Below are 21,794 nucleotides of genomic sequence, written 5' to 3'. Positions count from 1 at the left end.
CTTCTGATTGTTGTTGTTGTTGCGGTTATTATTGTTGTTGGGATGATTGTTGTAGTTGCTGTTGTTGTTGTTGTTGTTGTTGTTGTTGTTGGGCCGTTTGTTGTAGTTGCGATTGATGTTGCGATTGTTGGGATAATTGTTGCGATTATTGTTGTAATTGCTGTTGTTGTTGTATTGGTGATTCTTATCACCGTTTTCCTCCCACTTTCTTTTGACTTGCTTCACATTGGCCTCTTCAGCAGTCTGTTCTTTAATTCTTTCTTCAATCTGGTTCACGAGTTTGTGAGCCATTCTACATGCCTGTTGTATGGAGGCGGGCTCGTGTGAACTTATATCTTCTTGGATTCTTTCCGGTAATCCTTTCACAAACGCGTCGATCTTCTCTTCCTCATCTTCGAATGCTCCCGGACACAATAGGCACAATTCTGTGAATCGTCTTTCGTACGTGGTAATATCAAATCCTTGGGTTCGTAACCCTCTAAGTTCTGTCTTGAGCTTATTGACCTCGGTTCTGGGACGGTACTTCTCGTTCATCAAGTGCTTGAATGCTGACCACGGTAGTGCGTACGCATCGCCTTGTCCCACTTGCTCTAGATAGGTATTCCACCATGTTAACGCAGAACCTGTGAAGGTATGCGTAGCGTACTTTACTTTGTCCTCTTCAGTACACTTACTTATGGCAAACACCGATTCGACCTTCTCGGTCCACCGTTTCAATCCGATCGGTCCTTCGGTTCCATCAAATTCCAAAGGTTTGCAGGCAGTGAATTCTTTGTAGGTGCATCCTACACGATTTCCTGTACTGCTAGATCCAAGGTTATTGTTGGTATGTAGCGCAGCCTGTACTGCGGCTATGTTTGAAGCTAGAAAAGTACGGAATTCCTCTTCATTCATATTCACGGTGTGTCGAGTAGTCGGTGCCATTTCCTTCAAAATAGTTAAATGGAACAAGTTAATCATACAGAATATTAAGAGTAGTTAATAGTATTTCGTAGCATAATATGAACTCATTTATAAAAGCTTTTTCTTCATATTAGCGTTTTATAAGTTTAAATTCGGGTAGTACCTACCCGTTAAGTTCATACTTAGTAGCTAATATACAATTCAACTACTACAATTCTATATGAAAAACTGATTAAAATAATATTTCGCGTTCAAACTTTTACACAATATTTTACAAACTTACAATACCGCTTATTTTACATATAGCATGACATATAGCACACAATAAATTTGATACAAGATGGTTGTGAAGATAATTCTAGCTAGTACACAAGTCGTTCAGCAAAGGCAATAAAGACACGTAATTCATACGTCCAGAAACAAGTCATGCATTCTGGTTTTACTAGGATTACTTCCCATCCTTGGTCTTGTGGAACATAACCATTATGGCCGTTGATAAGACAGCGTGTTGTAACGTCGTCAAAGGGACGAGGGTTACGTAATGTCCAACAGTCCCGTAACAATCTAAAAACCTCATTTCTTACCCCAATTACCGACTCCGTCACTTGTGGGAACGTTTTGTTTAATAGTTGTATCCCGATGTTCTTATTCTCACTTTGGTGAGAAGCGAACATTACTAATCCGTAAGCATAACATGCTTCTTTATGTTGCATGTTAGCCGCTTTTTCTAAATCACGAAGTCCAATATTCGGATATATTGAGTCAAAATAATTTCTTAACCCATTGCGTAAAATAGCATTTGGGTTCCCCTCAATATATGCATCAAAGTAAACACATCGTAACTTATGGATTTCCCAATGTGATATCCCCCATCTTTCAAACGAAAGCCTTTTATAAACCAAGGCATTCTTGGAACGTTCTTCGAATGTCTTACAAACTGATCTCGCCTTAAATAGTTGTGCCGAAGAATTCTGACCGACTCTAGACAAGATTTCATCAATCATGTCTCCGGGTAGGTCTTTTAAAATATTGGGTTGTCTATCCATTTTGTGTTTTTATACTGTAAAATAGACAAGAGTTAGATTCATAAAAAAAAATACTTATTAATACAAGCAATTTTTACATATATCATAAAGCATAAGCACACTATATTACATATATTACACCACACGAATACAACTATCTTATTCCGACTCGCTTGTTTCTTCTTCTTCGGTTTTGGTTCGTTTTGCCAAGTTTCTAGGGATATATGATGTTCCCCTAATACGAGCCGTCGTGATCCACATTGGTTTAGAAAAACCTGGTGGTTTAGAGGTTCCCGGGTCATTGTTACAACTTAAGGACTTCGGGGGTTGACGATACATATAAAGTTCATCGGGGTTGGAATTAGATTTCTCTATTTCTATGCCCTTTCCCTTATTATTTTCTTTTGCCTTTTTAAATTCAGTTGGGGTAATTTCTATAACATCATCGGAATTCTCGTCGGAATCCGATTCACCGGAGAATTGGTAATCCTCCCAATATTTTGCTTCTTTGGCTGAAACACCATTGACCATAATTAACCTTGGTCGGTTGGTTGAGGATTTTCTTTTACTTAACCGTTTTATTATTTCCCCCACCGGTTCTATTTCTTCATCCGGTTCCGATTCTTCTTCCGGTTCCGATTCTTCTTCCGGTTCCGACTCTTCTTCCGGTTCCTCTTCGGGAACTTGTGAATCAGTCCACGAATCATTCCAATTTACATTTAACTCTTCATTATTATTAGGTGAGTCAATGGGACTTGTTCTAGAGGTAGACATCTATCACATAATATCAAACGCGTTAAGAGATTAATATATCACATAATATTCACATGTTAAAAATATATAGTTTCCAACAAAATTTGGTAAGCAATCATTTTTCAAGTAAACACGGTCGAAGTCCAGACTCACTAATGCATCCTAACAAACTAGATAAGACACACTAATGCAAAATTCTGGTTCTCTAAGACCAACGCTCTGATACCAACTGAAATGTCCCGTTCTTATTGATTAAAAACGTTCCATATTAATTGATTTCGTTGCGAGGTTTTGACCTCTATATGAGACGTTTTTCAAAGACTGCATTCATTTTTAAAACAAACCATAACCTTTATTTCATAGATAAAGGTTTTAAAAAGCTTTACGTAGATTATCAAATAATAATAATCTAAAATATCCTGTTTACACACGACCATTACATAATGGTTTACAATACAAATATGTTACAACAAAATAAGTTTCTTGAATGCAGTTTTTACACAATATTATACAAGCATGGACTCCAAATCTCGTCCTTATTTAAGTATGCGACAGCGGAAGCTCTTAATAATCACCTGAGAATAAACATGCTTAAAACGTCAACAAAAATGTTGGTGAGTTATAGGTTTAACCTATATATATCAAATCATAATAATAGACCACAAGATTTCATATTTCAATACACATCCCATACATAGAGATAAAAATCATTCATATGGTGAACACCTGGTAACCGACATTAACAAGATGCATATATAAGAATATCCCCATCATTCCGGGACACCCTTCGGATATGATATAAATTTCGAAGTACTAAAGCATCCGGTACTTTGGATGGGGTTTGTTAGGCCCAATAGATCTATCTTTAGGATTCGCGTCAATTAGGGTGTCTGTTCCCTAATTCTTAGATTACCAGACTTAATAAAAAGGGGCATATTCGATTTCGATAATTCAACCATAGAATGTAGTTTCACGTACTTGTGTCTATTTTGTAAATCATTTATAAAACCTGCATGTATTCTCATCCCAAAAATATTAGATTTTAAAAGTGGGACTATAACTCACTTTCACAGATTTTTACTTCGTCGGGAAGTAAGACTTGGCCACTGGTTGATTCACGAACCTATAACAATATATACATGTATATCAAAGTATGTTCAAAATATATTTACAACACTTTTAATATATTTTGATGTTTTAAGTTTATTAAGTCAGCTGTCCTTGTTAGTAACCTACAACTAGTTGTCCACAGTTAGATGTACAGAAATAAATCGATAAATATTATCTTGAATCAATCCACGACCCAGTGTATACGTATCTCAGTATTGATCACAACTCAAACTATATATATTTTGGAATCAACCTCAACCCTGTATAGTTAACTCCAACATTCACATATAGAGTGTCTATGGTTGTTCCGAAATATATATAGATGTGTCGACATGATAGGTCGAAACATTGTATACGTGTCTATGGTATCTCAAGATTACATAATATACAATACAAGTTGATTAAGTTATGGTTGGAATAGATTTGTTACCAATTTTCACGTAGCTAAAATGAGAAAAATTATCCAATCTTGTTTTACCCATAACTTCTTCATTTTAAATCCGTTTTGAGTGAATCAAATTGCTATGGTTTCATATTGAACTCTATTTTATGAATCTAAACAGAAAAAGTATAGGTTTATTGTTGGAAAAATAAGTTACAAGTCGTTTTTGTAAAGGTAGTCATTTCAGTCGAAAGAACGACGTCTAGATGACCATTTTAGAAAACATACTTCCACTTTGAGTTTAACCATAATTTTTGGATATAGTTTCATGTTCATAATAAAAATCATTTTCCCAGAATAACAACTTTTAAATCAAAGTTTATCATAGTTTTTAATTAACTAACCCAAAACAGCCTGCGGTGTTACTACGACGGCGTAAATCCGGTTTTACGGTGTTTTTCGTGTTTCCAGGTTTTAAATCATTAAGTTAGCATATCATATAGATATAGAACATGTGTTTAGTTGATTTTAAAAGTCAAGTTAGAAGGATTAACTTTTGTTTGCGAACAAGTTTAGAATTAACTAAACTATGTTCTAGTGATTACAAGTTTAAACCTTCGAATAAGATAGCTTTATATGTATGAATTGAATGATGTTATGAACATCATTACTACCTTAAGTTCCTTGGATAAACCTACTGGAAAAGAGAAAATTGGATCTAGCTTCAATGGATCCTTGGATGGCTCGAAGTTCTTGAAGCAGAATCATGACACGAAAACAAGTTCAAGTAAGATCATCACTTGAAATAAGATTGTTATAGTTATAGAAATTGAACCAAAGTTTGAATATGATTATTACCTTGTATTAGAATGATAACCTACTGTAAGAAACAAAGATTTCTTGAGGTTGGATGATCACCTTACAAGATTGGAAGTGAGCTAGCAAACTTGAAAGTATTCTTGATTTTATGAAACTAGAACTTTTGGAATTTATGAAGAACACTTAGAACTTGAAGATAGAACTTGAGAGAGATCAATTAGATGAAGAAAATTGAAGAATGAAAGTGTTTGTAGGTGTTTTTGGTCGTTGGTGTATGGATTAGATATAAAGGATATGTAATTTTGTTTTCATGTAAATAAGTCATGAATGATTACTCATATTTTTGTAATTTTATGAGATATTTCATGCTAGTTGCCAAATGATGGTTCCCACATGTGTTAGGTGACTCACATGGGCTGCTAATAGCTGATCATTGGAGTGTATATACCAATAGTACATACATCTAAAAGCTGTGTATTGTACGAGTACGAATACGGGTGCATACGAGTAGAATTGTTGATGAAACTGAACGAGGATGTAATTGTAAGCATTTTTGTTAATTAGAAGTATTTTGATAAGTGTATTGAAGTCTTTCAAAAGTGTAAAAATACATATTAAAACACTACATGTATATACATTTTAACCGAGTCGTTAAGTCATCGTTAGTCGTTACATGTAAGTGTTGTTTTGAAACCTTTAGGTTAACGATCTTGTTAAATGTTGTTAACCCAATGTTTATAATATGAAATGAGATTTTAAATTATTATATTATCATGATATTATCATGTATGAATATCTCTTAATATGATATATATACATTAAATGTCTTTACAATGATAATCGTTACATATATGTCTCGTTTAAAAATCATTAAGTTAGTAGTCTTGTTTTTACATATGTAGTTCATTGTTAATATACTTAATGATATGTTTACTTATCATAGTATCATGTTAACTATATATATATATATCCATATATATGTCATCATATAGTTTTTACAATATTTAACGTTCGTGAATCACCGGTCAACTTGGGTGGTCAATTGTCTATATGAAACATATTTCAATTAATCAAGTCTTAACAAGTTTGATTGCTTAACATGTTGGAAACATTTAATCATGTAAATATCAATCTCAATTAATATATATAAACATGGAAAAGTTCGGGTCACTACATTCAATTTAAAAGATCTAGTCTTGAAAATATACTAAAATGTAAATAGAGCTAGTTAGGGTTTATACCTTCTCCTAAAATGGAGGTTGAAGCAAGATGAAGATGAGGATGATGAATAGCAAGTTTCTAACTTGAAACCTCAAGAGATAATACCCACAAGCCTTAGTATAACAACACCCTTGTATGTAGTTAGGATTTTTACACCAAATAAGCTTGAAATCAAACTTGAAGAACCCTTTTCCTTCTCTCCAAAATTCGGCCAAGAAAAGGAGGTTGGGAGGAGTTTTGGTTTTTCAAATTTGCAAGTAATGAAGTGTGAGAGGATGTGCATAAAGTGATGTATCAAATGGAGTGTTTTAAACAACCAAGGCAAGGCATGGGGTGGCTTGTCTTGGAGCCATAAAACCGCCACCCCCACCATTGGCTAACCAAATATTTTATTTTTCCTTTATTTTTCAAATTAATAAGATTAATTTGTTAAATAAAACCCCACTTGATACTTACAAATTATTCTTTATAAAACCCATTATAAAGATATGTAAATATAATTATTTACTTGTACATCATAAGACTTATAAGCCACTTACAAGTTGTCTATGTGTTTCTTGCACATATACTTAATTTTATAACCATTTTATAAAATCATCACACTTACATTTATAATTATCCAAATAATTATTCAAGCATATTATCTTTAGAAACCAATTTCTAAAGTCAAAGCGTCTAGTATTTATTTTAAAGATCCATTCATTAAAACAAATACTTTTAAAAGTGTTGTCGGCTTGTTATTGGGTATGACCCGACTTGGATCATAACATATTGGCCACATTAATCAATTATGTCTCTCGGGCATATGAAATACCTTCAATCTCCCACTTGCACGAGAAACATAAGGAATTAATGCAAGTGACGGATACCACCTAACGACCGTCCATCACCCCCAATGTGTTATGACTTAGTGCCATTCAATAACATCATCCCTTTCAAGTTCCCATCTCGAATATGATTAGGTGAATCTTTCAATATATCCTTTCGTCCTAGATGTCATGTCAAATCCAAGAGACATAGAATGATCACTCTCTTATAGATTTAACTTTATCAGGCCTTAGACATCCGACTCTCAACGAATAAGAGGGACAAATTCCATCTTGACTACATACGTCCTAGACACTACACCTTGTACCATACCTGAAGCCTCCCTTATGTACTACCATATTTCAGAATAGCGAAGGAAAGAATCAAGGCACAATATTCGGTGAATATCCGAACCCAATATGTGTCTCAGGTCAGAGGATATAATGATATTCTCCTTTACTCAAGATTACATGTGATCAACCACAAAGGCTCCATATAGTAAATCTTGAGAGCGGGTCTTCCAATATTTGTGTCTCACAAATATCTATGAACCTTGGTTGCAACCTTGCCCTACATTCACCATTTGAATGTTAACCAATCCAAGTTCATAATAGTCTAGACCTCACACTTGTTCCCACAAATGTGATCAACTACGGAATTTAGAATAATAGTTTATTCATGGATAAAATATGCAAAATTGGAAAATGACTCATAATTAAATTAATACCATAATTATATTAATAAGTTTGAACTAATTCGTTCCGTTACAATACTTAAAATAGATCAATTCCAATCACTAGAATATCGAAGCCCTAATGCACAAACATGTCCCTCATGTTTTGGCCCATGTAAAAGCTTCGTGAGTGGATCCGCAACATTTTGATCTGTGTGAACTTTGTGAATACATATCTTTCCTTTTTCAACCTCATCCCTAATGTAGTTGAATCTCCGCTCAATGTGACGAGTCTTTTGATGAGCACGAGGTTCCTTGATTTGAGCAATCGCACCCTCGTTGTCACAAAAGATCTCAAGAGGGTCCTGAATGGAAGGGACCACTCCTAAGTCGTCTATGAATTTCTTCATCCATGAAGCTTCCTGAGCTGCCAGTGAGGCGGCAATGTACTCCGACTCTGTAGTGGATAACGCAACAACTTCCTGTTTTGAGCTCTTCCAAGAGACTGCACCACCATTTAACATGAAGACATAACCGGATTGTGATCGAGAGTCATCTCGATCAGTTTGGAAACTCGCGTCCACGTAACCTTTTACAGCGAGTTCTTCCTCACCAGACCCATATATTAGAAACATATCCTTAGTCCTTCTAAGGTATTTCAATATACATTTAACCGCAGTCCAATGACTATTTCCCGGGTTATTCTGGTATCTACTTGTCAGGCTTAGGGCGCATGACACATCCGGTCTAGTACATATCATTGCATACATGATAGACCCAATAGCAGATGCGTATGGGACTTTCTTCATTCTCTCTTGCTCATCTTTCGTGGTAGGACACTGAGATGAACTGAGAATGGTTCCCTTTTGAATAGGTACCAAACCTTTCTTAGAGTTTTCCATCTTGAACGTCTTCAAGATTTTATCAATGTATGCACTTTGACTTAAACCTATTAATCTCTTGGATCTATTCCTCTAGATCCCAATCCCCAATATGTATTGTGCTTCTCCAAGATCCTTAATAGAGAAGCAACTCTTTAGCCAAGTTTTGACTCCTTGCATTGTGGTAATATCATTCCCAAACAATAATATATCATCCACATATAGCACAAGGAACATTATAGAGCTCCCACTAGCCTTCTTGTACACACAAGCTTCATCACCATTTTTAATGAAGCCAAATTTCTTTGCCTCTTCATTAAAGCGATGATTCCACATTCTAGATGCTTGTTTCAATTCGTAGATTGATTTCTTCAACTTGCATACCTTTTTAGGATTTTTCGGATCAACAAAACCTTCGGGCTGTACCATATAAACATCTTCCTCAAGATATCCATTTAGGAAAGCGGTTTTGACATCCATTTGCCATATTTCATAGTCATAGTGAGCAGCAATGGCAAATAATATCCTAATAGACTTTAGCATTGCCACTGGCGAGAAAGTTTCATCATAATCAACCCCTTGAGTTTGAGTGAAACCTTTTGCTACAAGTCTAGCTTTGTATGTATCCAAGTTTCCATGTATGTCGGTTTTCTTCTTGAAAAGCCATTTGCAATCAACTAGCTTGGAGCTAGGAGGTTGCACAACAAGTTCCCAAACTTGGTTTTCATACATGGATTGCATCTCGGCGTTCATGGCTTCCTGCCATTTATCTTTATCAATTCTTGATAAAGCATCTTTGTAGTTTGTCGGTTCATCCAAATCAACCGTATAGCAACCTTCCACGAGAAACCCATATCTCTCGGGAGGATTACTAATCCTACTAGATCTTCGAACGTCTTGTGTACCTTGATCATCCACTTGATCATTTTCAACATTCTCATGTTGAGTACTAGTGCCAACCAATTGTGTATCATCGGCTTGATCTTGTACCTCTACAAGATCTATCTTCCTTTCACCATCACCTTCCATAAGGAACTTGGTTTCAAGGAATTCCGCTTTCCGAGCAACAAATACCGTTTGCTCGGATGGATCATAGAAGTAATATCCCATGTCATCTTTGGGATATCCTATGAAGATACACTTTGTGGATCGAGCATGTAGCTTATTTGCTACATAACGCTTAGGATAAGCTTCACATCCCCATACTTTCAAGTATGAAAGAGAAGGAGGTTTTCCAAACCACATCTCATGAGGAGTTCGTTTCACCTTCTTGGTTGGGGCCATATTTAAAATACGAGCCGCGAAGCTTAGACAATAACCCCAAAATGATAGAGGTAACGAGCTTCTTGCCATCATAGATCGAACCATATCCATTAGGGTTCGGTTCCTCCTTTCGGAAACTCCATTAAGTTGGGGTGTTCCGGGTGGAGTAAGTTGTGAGATAATCCCACAACTCCTAAGATGATCTTGGAAGGCATCGCTTAGGTATTCACCTCCTCTATCGGTACGTAGTACCTTAATTGTCTTATTGAGTTGATTTTGTACTTCGTTTTGATATTATTTGAATGCTTCAAACGTTTCGTCCTTGTGTCTTAATAAGTAGACATATCCGAAACGACTAAAGTCATCAATGAAAGTAACAAAGTATCTTTCACCTTTCCTAGTCATGGGTTTAAAGGGTCCACATACATCCGAATGTATTAATCCCAATAAATCTTTAGCCCTTTCATAAGTCCCTTTGAAAGGTGCTTTAGTCATCTTGCCTTGTAAACAAGATTCACATACATCAAACGAATCCATTTCATTTGATTTCAAAAGTCCATACTTTTGAAGTGTATGCATTCGGTTCTTGTTTATGTGACCAAGGCGACAATGCCATAAATAGGAATCACTCAAATCCCTTTTGAGTTTCTTGGTGCTTGTATGGTATATAGAGCTCGATGATGCGTCATCATGAACCAATTCATAAATTCCATTTGAAGGCGAAGCCTTGAAATAGAATACATTGTCTTTAGAAACATGAATATCATCATCAATAAAATTAACAACGTAACCACATTGTTTTAAGCGAGAAATAGAAATAATGTTTCTACACAAATCCGGAGCATACAAAACATTTTCTAAAATAAGTTCCAATCCGCTTGGAAGCTTCAAAATAAAATCTCCTTGAGCTTTAACATGCACCTTTGCACCATTGCCCATATAGAGATTTGATGTTCCCGCCTTATGATCACTTCTTTTGAACCCCTGCAAGGAATTGCAAATATGAGTTCTTCATCCCGTGTCTAATACCCATGTATTAGAAGAAGTAATACTAAGCTCTATATATACCATTTATATATTACCTGAGGTTTGCCCTGCATCCCTCTTGTCCTTCAACTCCTTAAGATAGACCGGACAGTTTCGTTTCCAATGACCCATCTCACCGCAACCGAAACATGGGTCTTCTTTGGGGTTTGCCTTCTCGGCTACCTTTTGCTTCTTAGCCTTGTTGATGGTTGGGGTAACCATCTTCCCTTTCCCTTTGCCTTGATGGGCGGGTCCTTTTCTCTTGGCCACCTTTGGCTTAGAGGTGTTACCTTTTGACCCACCTTGATCGATTGCTAACACGGGTAAAGCCCTTTTACCCATGCTAGTTTCCGCCGTTCTAAGCATACCGTGAAGCTCACCTATGCTCTTATCCATCCCATTCATATTGTAATTAATTACAAATTGATCAAACCTTTTTGATAGGGAGTTTAGGATAAGATCGGTGGCTAACTCATTTGATATGTTTAGGTTAAGACGGTTAGCACGATCGATAAGGCTTTTCATCTTAAGTACATAAGATGAAACCGATTGGGTATCGTCCATACGACAAGCATGTAGCGCCCGAACCGTTTCGAAGCGCTCGACACGCGCTTGTTGGAGGAACATCTCCTTCAATTGCGTTATCATGTCATATGCACTATGATGCTCGAAATCCTTTTGGAGTTCGGGTATCATAGTCCCAAGCATTAAGCATGAGACTTGAAGGGAGTCGTGGCAATACTTATCGTAAGAGGCCATTGCCTCCACATCATTCTCATCCGGTTGATCGGGAATGGGGTCCTCAAGTACATACGCTTTATCCTCTTGTTTGAGGACAATCCGAAGATTGCGGAACCAATCCATAAAGTTGGTATGGTTGAGTTTGTCTTTCTCGAGGAGAGACCGTAACGATAGGTTGTTCATGTTAAGTGGTGCGTTTTGCATGTTGTTGTTGTTATTAGCGGCCATCTACAAAATTCAACAAAGTCCTTTTAAGTATCGATTTTAAATTTAATAAACAATACCCTTTTAATTTGTTTTATTAAATATTAGAATCCATCGGTAAATCAAATTTCGGTTAGGTGACCTTTATCTCGTCATTTGATTTAGCTAGGTAGTCATAATGACAATTGCAATCCTTTTGCAACTTCTAATTTTATGGGATCATGCAATCCTTTTGCATGGCATATTAATCCCATCAACGCCTATTTGTTCCTCATGCTTCGGTGACCCTAAGTTCATGATTCCCAAATCAAGTCGTCCTACTTGTGTAAACATGTAGACTTAACATACAAGTGGTTAGGTGACCTTTATCCCACATGTATGCGAAGTGTACCTTATTCATATTAGTTCACTCATGACGGTTAGGTGACCTTTATCCCATCAAGAGATTCCTAATATGTCTAAGTGTTTCCACAAAAGGATGGCGTTTAACTTGTTTACCTTGTTTTAGTTAAAGGGATTTTATGTTTTCTACATTCTAGTTTTAGAAAACAAAATGCTATACACCAACATGCATTTGGTGTGTAGTGTTTTATGAAAAACCTATTTTCATGTCCTTTTAGTAAACCAATTACTAGTTATAAACCATTTCATTACCTTTTAAATAAACCATTTTATTTAGATCTAATAACCAATTATTAGTGTCATTTTGTTATGTTTTATTATAACCACTTATAATGTATTATGCAAGTGTTAACATGTGATAATCTTGTAGCAACCAATCATACAAACATACACAACATGCATAACAAAATATGTTCACAATCGGGAGCCATTTTGGTGGACATTTGTTTAGCCAAAAAACAAATGTCACCGGAAAGGGTAAAGGAAAGTAAGAGATTTTAAGCAAAATCTCCCACTTAATCTTGTAATCTTCAAGAGCTCCAACTTGTAACCTTCTTCTTGATTCTTCATTTTCATTTTACAAAATTATATCCTAATACAATTTTTCTAGAAAATGAAATAACAACCTACTCTATTTTTTACATACCAAAATAGAATGAATTACATCAAAATTACAAGAACAATTACAACTTATTACAAACCAAAATGATGAATTACAACCATGAATAATAACCAAATCATTCAACCAAACAAACACACGGTCTAGGCTCGATTGTGAACAACAACATAACAACAAATCTTGGCCAAACTTGAAGTCCCAAACCCACTTTTGGGACCCATAAAATTCGGCCAAGGTACCAAACCCACCAAAACTCATGATTTTTCCATTCTACTTTCATGCATGTTAGTAGATTGTAAAATAAATGAGTTTTCTAGCCAAAAACAAGAAGCATATTATCAAGACTTTGGCTCTAGATACCATTGATGGAATACCACATGTAAACAAGTCACAAAACCCATCTGTGTATGTATGTTAGAGAAAGCGGAAGCAATTTAAGTTTGCATGTGTATTTTAACCTTTTAAAGGTATTCCATTTAAAAGATCTAGTCTTGAAAATATACTAAAATGTAAATAGAGCTAGTTAGGGTTTATACCTTCTCCTAAAATGGAGGTTGAAGCAAGATGAAGATGAGGATGATGAATAGCAAGTTTCTAACTTGAAACCTCAAGAGATAATACCCACAAGCCTTAGTATAACAACACCCTTGTATGTAGTTAGGATTTTTACACCAAATAAGCTTGAAATCAAACTTGAAGAACCCTTTTCCTTCTCTCCAAAATTCGGCCAAGAAAAGGAGGTTGGGAGGAGTTTTGGTTTTTCAAATTTGCAAGTAATGAAGTGTGAGAGGATGTGCATAAAGTGATGTATCAAATGGAGTGTTTTAAACAACCAAGGCAAGGCATGGGGTGGCTTGTCTTGGAGCCATAAAACCGCCACCCCCACCATTGGCTAACCAAATATTTTATTTTTCCTTTATTTTTCAAATTAATAAGATTAATTTGTTAAATAAAACCCCACTTGATACTTACACATTATTCTTTATAAAACCCATTATAAAGATATGTAAATATAATTATTTACTTGTACATCATAAGACTTATAAGCCACTTACAAGTTGTCTATGTGTTTCTTGCACATATACTTAATTTCATAACCATTTTATAAAATCATCACACTTACATTTATAATTATCCAAATAATTATTCAAGCATATTATCTTTAGAAACCAATTTCTAAAGTCAATGCGTCTAGTATTTATTTTAAAGATCCATTCATTAAAACAAATACTTTTAAAAGTGTTGTCGGCTTGTTATTGGGTATGACCCGACTTGGATCATAACATATTGGCCACATTAATCAATTATGTCTCTCGGGCATATGAAATACCTTCACATAACGGTTATGTTCCACAAGACCAAGGATGGGAAGTAATCCTAGTAAAACCAGAATGCATGACTTGTTTCTGGACGTATGAATTACGTGTCTTTATTGCCTTTGCTGAACGACTTGTGTACTAGCTAGAATTATCTTCACAACCATCTTGTATTAAATTTATTGTGTGCTATATTTCATGCTATATGTAAAATAAGCGGTATTGTAAGTTTGTAAAATATTGTGTAAAAGTTTGAACGCGAAATATTATTATAATCAGTTTTTCATATAGAATTGTAGTAGTTGAATTGTATATTAGCTACTAAGTATGAACTTAACGGGTAGGTACTACCCGAATTTAAACTTATAAAACGCTAATATGAAGAAAAAGCTTTTATAAATGAGTTCATATTATGCTACGAAATACTATTAACTACTCCTAATATTCTGTATGATTAACTTGTTCCATTTGACTATTTTGAAGGAAATGGCACCGACTACTCGACACACCGTGAATATGAATGAAGAGGAATTCCGTACTTTTCTAGCTTCAAACATAGCCGCAGTACAGGCTGCGCTACATACCAACAATAACCTTGGATCTGGCAGTACAGGAAATCGTGTAGGATGCACCTACAAAGAATTCACTGCCTGCAAACCTTTGGAATTTAATGGAACCGAAGGACCGATCAGATTGAAACGGTGGACCGAGAAGGTCGAATTGGTGTTTGCCATAAGTAAGTGTACTGAAGAGGACAAAGTGAAGTACGCTATGCATACCTTCATAGGTTCTGCGTTAACATGGTGGAATACCTATCTAGAGCAAGTGGGACAAGATGATGCTTACGCACTACCGTGGTCAACATTCAAGCACTTGATGAACGAGAAGTACCGTCCCAGAACCGAGGTCAATAGGCTCAAGACAGAACTTAGAGGGTTACGAACCCAAGGATTTGATATTACCAGTAGAGTTAGGGAGTTTTGATGTGATAATCGGTATGGACTGGTTGAAAGAAGTGAATGCAGAGATCGTTTGTTACAAAAATGAAATTCGCATTATACGAGAAAAAGGAAAACCCTTAATGGTGTACGGAGAAAAGGGCAACACGAAGCTACATCTTATTAGTAATTTGAAGGCACAAAAACTAATAAGAAAAGGTTGCTATGCTGTTCTAGCACACGTCGAGAAAGTACAAACTGAAGAAAAGAGCATCAATGATGTTCCCGTCGCAAAAGAATTTCCCGATGTATTTCCGAAAGAATTACCGGGATTACCCCCACATCGATCCGTTGAATTTCAAATAGATCTTGTACCAGGAGCTGCACCAATAGCTCGTGCTCCTTACAGACTCGCACCCAGCGAGATGAAAGAACTACAAAGCCAATTACAAGAACTTTTAGAGCGTGGTTTCATTCGACCAAGCACATCACCGTGGGGAGCTCCTGTTTTGTTTGTCAAGAAGAAAGATGGTACATTCAGGTTGTGTATCGACTATCGAGAGTTGAACAAACTTACCATCAAGAACCGCTACCCACTACCGAGAATCGATGACTTATTTGATCAACTACAAGGCTCGTCTGTTTATTCAAAGATTGACTTACGTTCCGGGTATCATCAAATGCGGGTGAAAGAAGATGATATTCCAAAGACTGCTTTCAGAACACGTTACGGTCATTACGAGTTTATGATCATGCCGTTTGGTTTAACTAATGCACCAGCTGTGTTCATGGACCTTATGAACCGAGTGTGTGGACCATACCTTGACAAGTTTGTCATTGTTTTCATTGATGACATACTTATTTACTCAAAGAATGACCAAGAACACGGTGAACATTTGAGAAAGGTGTTAGAAGTATTGAGGAAGGAAGAATTGTACGCTAAGTTTTCAAAGTGTGCATTTTGGTTGGAAGAAGTTCAATTCCTCGGTCACATAGTGAACAAAGAAGGTATTAAGGTGGATCCGGCAAAGATAGAAACTGTTGAAAAGTGGGAAACCCCGAAAACTCCGAAACACATACGCCAGTTTTTAGGACTAGCTGGTTACTACAGAAGGTTCATCCAAGACTTTTCCAGAATAGCAAAACCCTTGACTGCATTAACGCATAAAGGGAAGAAATTTGAATGGAATGATGAACAAGAGAAAGCGTTTCAGTTATTGAAGAAAAAGCTAACTACGGCACCTATATTGTCATTGCCTGAAGGGAATGATGATTTTGTGATTTATTGTGACGCATCAAAGCAAGGTCTCGGTTGTGTATTAATGCAACGAACGAAGGTGATTGCTTATGCGTCTAGACAATTGAAGATTCACGAACAAAATTATACGACGCATGATTTGGAATTAGGCGCGGTTGTTTTTGCATTAAAGACTTGGAGGCACTACTTATATGGGGTCAAAAGTATTATATATACCGACCACAAAAGTCTTCAACACATATTTAATCAGAAACAACTGAATATGAGGCAGCGTAGGTGGATTGAATTATTGAATGATTACGACTTTGAGATTCGTTACCACCCGGGGAAGGCAAATGTGGTAGCCGATGCCTTGAGCAGGAAGGACAGAGAACCCATTCGAGTAAAATCTATGAATATAATGATTCATAATAACCTTACTACTCAAATAAAGGAGGCGCAACAAGGAGTTTTAAAAGAGGGAAATTTAAAGGATAAAATACCCAAAGGATCGGAGAAACATCTTAATATTCGGGAAGACGGAACCCGGTATAGGGCTGAAAAGATTTGGGTACCAAAATTTGGAGATATGAGAGAAATGGTACTTAGAGAAGCTCATAAAACCAGATACTCAATACATCCTGGAACGGGGAAGATGTACAAGGATCTCAAGAAACATTTTTGGTGGCCGGGTATGAAAGCCGATGTTGCTAAATACGTAAGAGAATGTTTGACGTGTTATAAGGTCAAAGCTGAGCATCAGAAACCATCAGGTCTACTTCAACAACCCGAAATCCCGAAATGGAAATGGGAAAACATTACCATGGATTTCATCACTAAATTGCCAAGGACTGCAAGTGGTTTTGATACTATTTGGGTAATAGTTGATCGTCTCACCAAATCAGCACACTTCTTGCCAATAAGAGAAGATGACAAGATGGAGAAGTTAGCACGACTGTATTTGAAGGAAGTCATCTCCAGACATGGAATACCAATCTCTATTATCTCTAATAGGGATGGCAGATTTATTTCAACATTTTGGCAGACATTACAGCAAGCATTAGGAACTCGTCTAGACATGAGTACTGCCTATCATCCACAAACTGATGGGCAGAGCGAAAGGACGATACAAACTCTTGAAGACATGCTACGAGCATGTGTTATTGATTTCGGAAACAGTTGGGATCGACATCTACCATTAGCAGAATTTTCCTGCAACAACAGCTACCATTCAAGCATTGAGATGGCGCCGTTTGAAGCACTTTATGGTAGAAAGTGTAGGTCTCCGATTTGTAGGAGTGAAGTGGGGGATAGACAGATTACGGGTCCGGAGATTATACAAGAAACTACCGAGAAGATCATCCAAATTCAACAACGGTTGAAAACCACCCAAAGTCGACAAAAGAGCTACGCTGACATTAAAAGAAAAGATATAGAATTTGAAATTGGAGAGATGGTCATGCTTAAAGTTGCACCTTGGAAAGGCGTTGTTCGATTTGGTAAACGAGGGAAATTAAATCCAAGGTATATTGGACCATTCAAGATTATTGATCGTGTCGGACCAGTAGCTTACCGACTTGAGTTACCTCAACAACTCGCGGCTGTACATAACACTTTCCACGTCTCGAATTTGAAGAAATGTTTTGCTAAAGAAGATCTCACTATTCCGTTAGATGGAATCCAAATCAACGAAAAACTTCAATTCATCGAAGAACCCATCGAAATAATGGATCGTGAGGTTAAAAGACTTAAGCAAAACAAGATACCAATTGTTAAGGTTCGATGGAATGCTCGTAGAGGACCCGAGTTCACCTGGGAGCGTGAAGATCAGATGAAGAAGAAATACCCGCATCTATTTCCAGAAGATTCGTCAACACCTTCAACCGCTTAAAATTTCGGGACGAAATTTATTTAACGGGTAGGTACTGTAGTGACCCGAACTTTTCCATGTTTATATATATTAATTGAGATTGATAATTACATGATTAAATGTTTCCAACATGTTAAGCAATCAAACTTGTTAAGACTTGATTAATTGAAATAGGTTTCATATTGACAATTGACCACCCAAGTTGACCGGTGATTCACGAACGTTAAAACTTGTAAAAACTATATGATGACATATATATGGTTATATATATAGTTAACATGATATTATGATAAGTAAACATATCATTAAGTATATTAACAATGAACTACATATGTAAAAACAAGACTACTAACTTAATGATTTTGAAACGAGACATATATGTAACGATTATCGTTGTAACGACATTTAATGTATATATATCATATTAAGAGATATTCGTACATCATAATATCATGATAATATAATAATTTAAAATCTCTTTTGATATTATAAACATTGGGTTAACAACATTTAACAAGATCGTTAACCTAAAGGTTTCAAAACAACATTTACATGTAACGACTAACGATGATTTAACGACTCAGTTAAAATGTATATACATGTAGTGTTTTAATATGTATTCATACACTTTTGAAAGACTTCAAGACACTTATCAAAATACTTCTACTTAACAAAAATGCTTACAATTACATCCTCGTTCAGTTTCATCAACAATTCTACTCGTATGCACCCGTATTCTTACTCGTACAATACACAACTTTTAGATGTATGTACTATTGGTATATACACTCCAATGATCAGCTCTTAGCAGCCCATGTGAGTCACCTAACACATGTGGGAACCATCATTTGGAAACTAGCATGAAATATCTCATAAAATTACAAAAATATGAGTAATCATTCATGACTTATTTACATGAAAAAAAAATTACATATCCTTTATATCTAATCCATACACCAACGACCAAAAACACCTACAAACACTTTAATTCTTCAATTTTCTTCATCTATTTGATCTCTCTCAAGTTCTATCTTCAAGTTCTAAGTGTTCTTCATAAATTCCAAAAGTTCTAGTTTCATAAAATCAATAATACTTTCAAGTTTGCTAGCTCACTTCCAATCTTGTAAGGTGATCATCCAACCTCAAGAAATCTTTGTTTCTTACAGTAGGTTATCATTATAATACAAGGTAATAATCATATTCAAAATTTGGTTCAATTTCTATAACTATAACAATCTTATTTCAAGTGATGATCTTACTTGAACTTGTTTTCGTGTCATGATTTTGCTTCAAGAACTTCGAGCCATCCAAGGATCCATTGAAGCTAGATCCATTTTTCTATTTTCCAGTAGGTTTATCCAAGGAACTTAAGATAGTAATGATGTTCATAACATTATTCGATTCATACATATAAAGCTATCTTATTCGAAGGTTTAAACTTGTAATCACTAGAACATAGTTTAGTTAATTCTAAACTTGTTCGCAAACAAAAGTTAATCCTTCTAACTTGACTTTTAAAATCAACTAAACACATGTTCTATATCTATATGATATGCTAACTTAATGATTTAAAACCTGGAAACACGAAAAACACCGTAAAACCGGATTTACGCCGTCGAAGTAACACCGCGGGCTGTTTTGGGTTAGTTAATTAAAAACTATGATAAACTTTGATTTAAAAGTTGTTATTCTGAGAAAATGATTTTTATTATGAACATGAAACTATATCCAAAAATTATGGTTAAACTCAAAGTGGAAGTATGTTTTCTAAAATGGTCATCTAGACGTCGTTCTTTCGACTGAAATGACTACCTTTACAAAAACGACTTGTAACTTATTTTTCCGACTATAAACCTATACTTTTCTGTTTAGATTCATAAAATAGAGTTCAATATGAAACCATAGCAATTTGATTCACTCAAAACGGATTTAAAATGAAGAAGTTATGGGTAAAACAAGATTGGATAATTTTTCTCATTTTAGCTACGTGAAAATTGGTAACAAATTTATTCCAACCATAACTTAATCAACTTGTATTGTATATTATGTAATCTTGAGATACCATAGACACGTATACAATGTTTCGACCTATCATGTCGACACATCTATATATATTTCGGAACAACCATAGACACTCTATATGTGAATGTTGGAGTTAGCTATACAGGGTTGAGGTTGATTCCAAAATATATATAGTTTGAGTTGTGATCAATACTGAGATACGTATACACTGGGTCGTGGATTGATTCAAGATAATATTTATCGATTTATTTCTGTACATCTAACTGTGGACAACTAGTTGTAGGTTACTAACGAGGACAGCTGACTTAATAAACTTAAAACATCAAAATATATTAAAAGTGTTGTAAATATATTTTGAACATACTTTGATATATATGTATATATTGTTATAGGTTCGTGAATCAACCAGTGGCCAAGTCTTACTTCCCGACGAAGTAAAAATCTGTGAAAGTGAGTTATAGTCCCACTTTTAAAATCTAATATTTTTGGGATGAGAATACATGCAGGTTTTATAAATGATTTACAAAATAGACACAAGTACGTGAAACTACATTCTATGGTTGAATTATCGAAATCGAATATGCCCATTTTTATTAAGTCTGGTAATCTAAGAATTAGGGAACAGACACCCTAATTGACGCGAATCCTAAAGATAGATCTATCGGGCCCAACAAGCCCCATCCAAAGTACCGGATGCTTTAGTACTTCGAAATTTATATCATATCCGAAGGGTGTCCCGGAATGATGGGGATATTCTTATATATTCATCTTGTTAATGTCGGTTACCAGGTGTTCACCATATGAATGATTTTTATCTCTATGTATGGGATGTGTATTGAAATATGAAATCTTGTGGTCTATTATTATGATTTGATATATATATAGGTTAAACCTATAACTCACCAACATTTTTGTTGACGTTTTAAGCATGTTTATTCTCAAGTGATTATTAAGAGCTTCTGCTGTCGCATACTTAAATAAGGACGAGATTTGGAGTCCATGCTTGTATGATATTGTGTAAAAACTGCATTCAAGAAACTTATTTTGTTGTAACATATTTGTATTGTAAACCATTATGTAATGGTCGTGTGTAAACAGGATATTTTAGATTATCATTATTTGATAATCTACGTAAAGCTTTTTAAACCTTTATTGATGAAATAAAGGTTATGGTTTGTTTTACAATGAATGCAGTCTTTGAAAAATGTCTCATATAGAGGTCAAAACCTCGCAACGAAATCAATTAATATGGAACGTTTTTAATCAATAAGAACGGGACATTTCACTAGTCAGGGATACACTAATAATATATAAAAGTTAAGTTATGAGGGCTCACGTATCAATATTGAGATTCAATATTGCAGGAAAAGTACGTAGACGCAAAGGGGATGATAAATACTAGTTTGACTCACGAGCAATACTCTCGAACCATAGCCATAACCTCCATAGCTATGACCCATAATTTTCTTAGCTCTATCCCACTCGAAAAACAATTTTGAAATCACTCGGACAGCACTCCGTCGTAATATTTTATGTATACTAATAATATATTAAAATAATACGGAGTAAATATATATATGTA

Source organism: Rutidosis leptorrhynchoides, chromosome 2 (genome assembly GCF_046630445.1).
Source record: "Rutidosis leptorrhynchoides isolate AG116_Rl617_1_P2 chromosome 2, CSIRO_AGI_Rlap_v1, whole genome shotgun sequence".
Classification (NCBI taxonomy): Eukaryota; Viridiplantae; Streptophyta; class Magnoliopsida; order Asterales; family Asteraceae; genus Rutidosis; species Rutidosis leptorrhynchoides.
The sequence above is the reverse complement of the archived record's forward strand: the minus strand, read 5'-3'. Positions refer to the sequence as shown.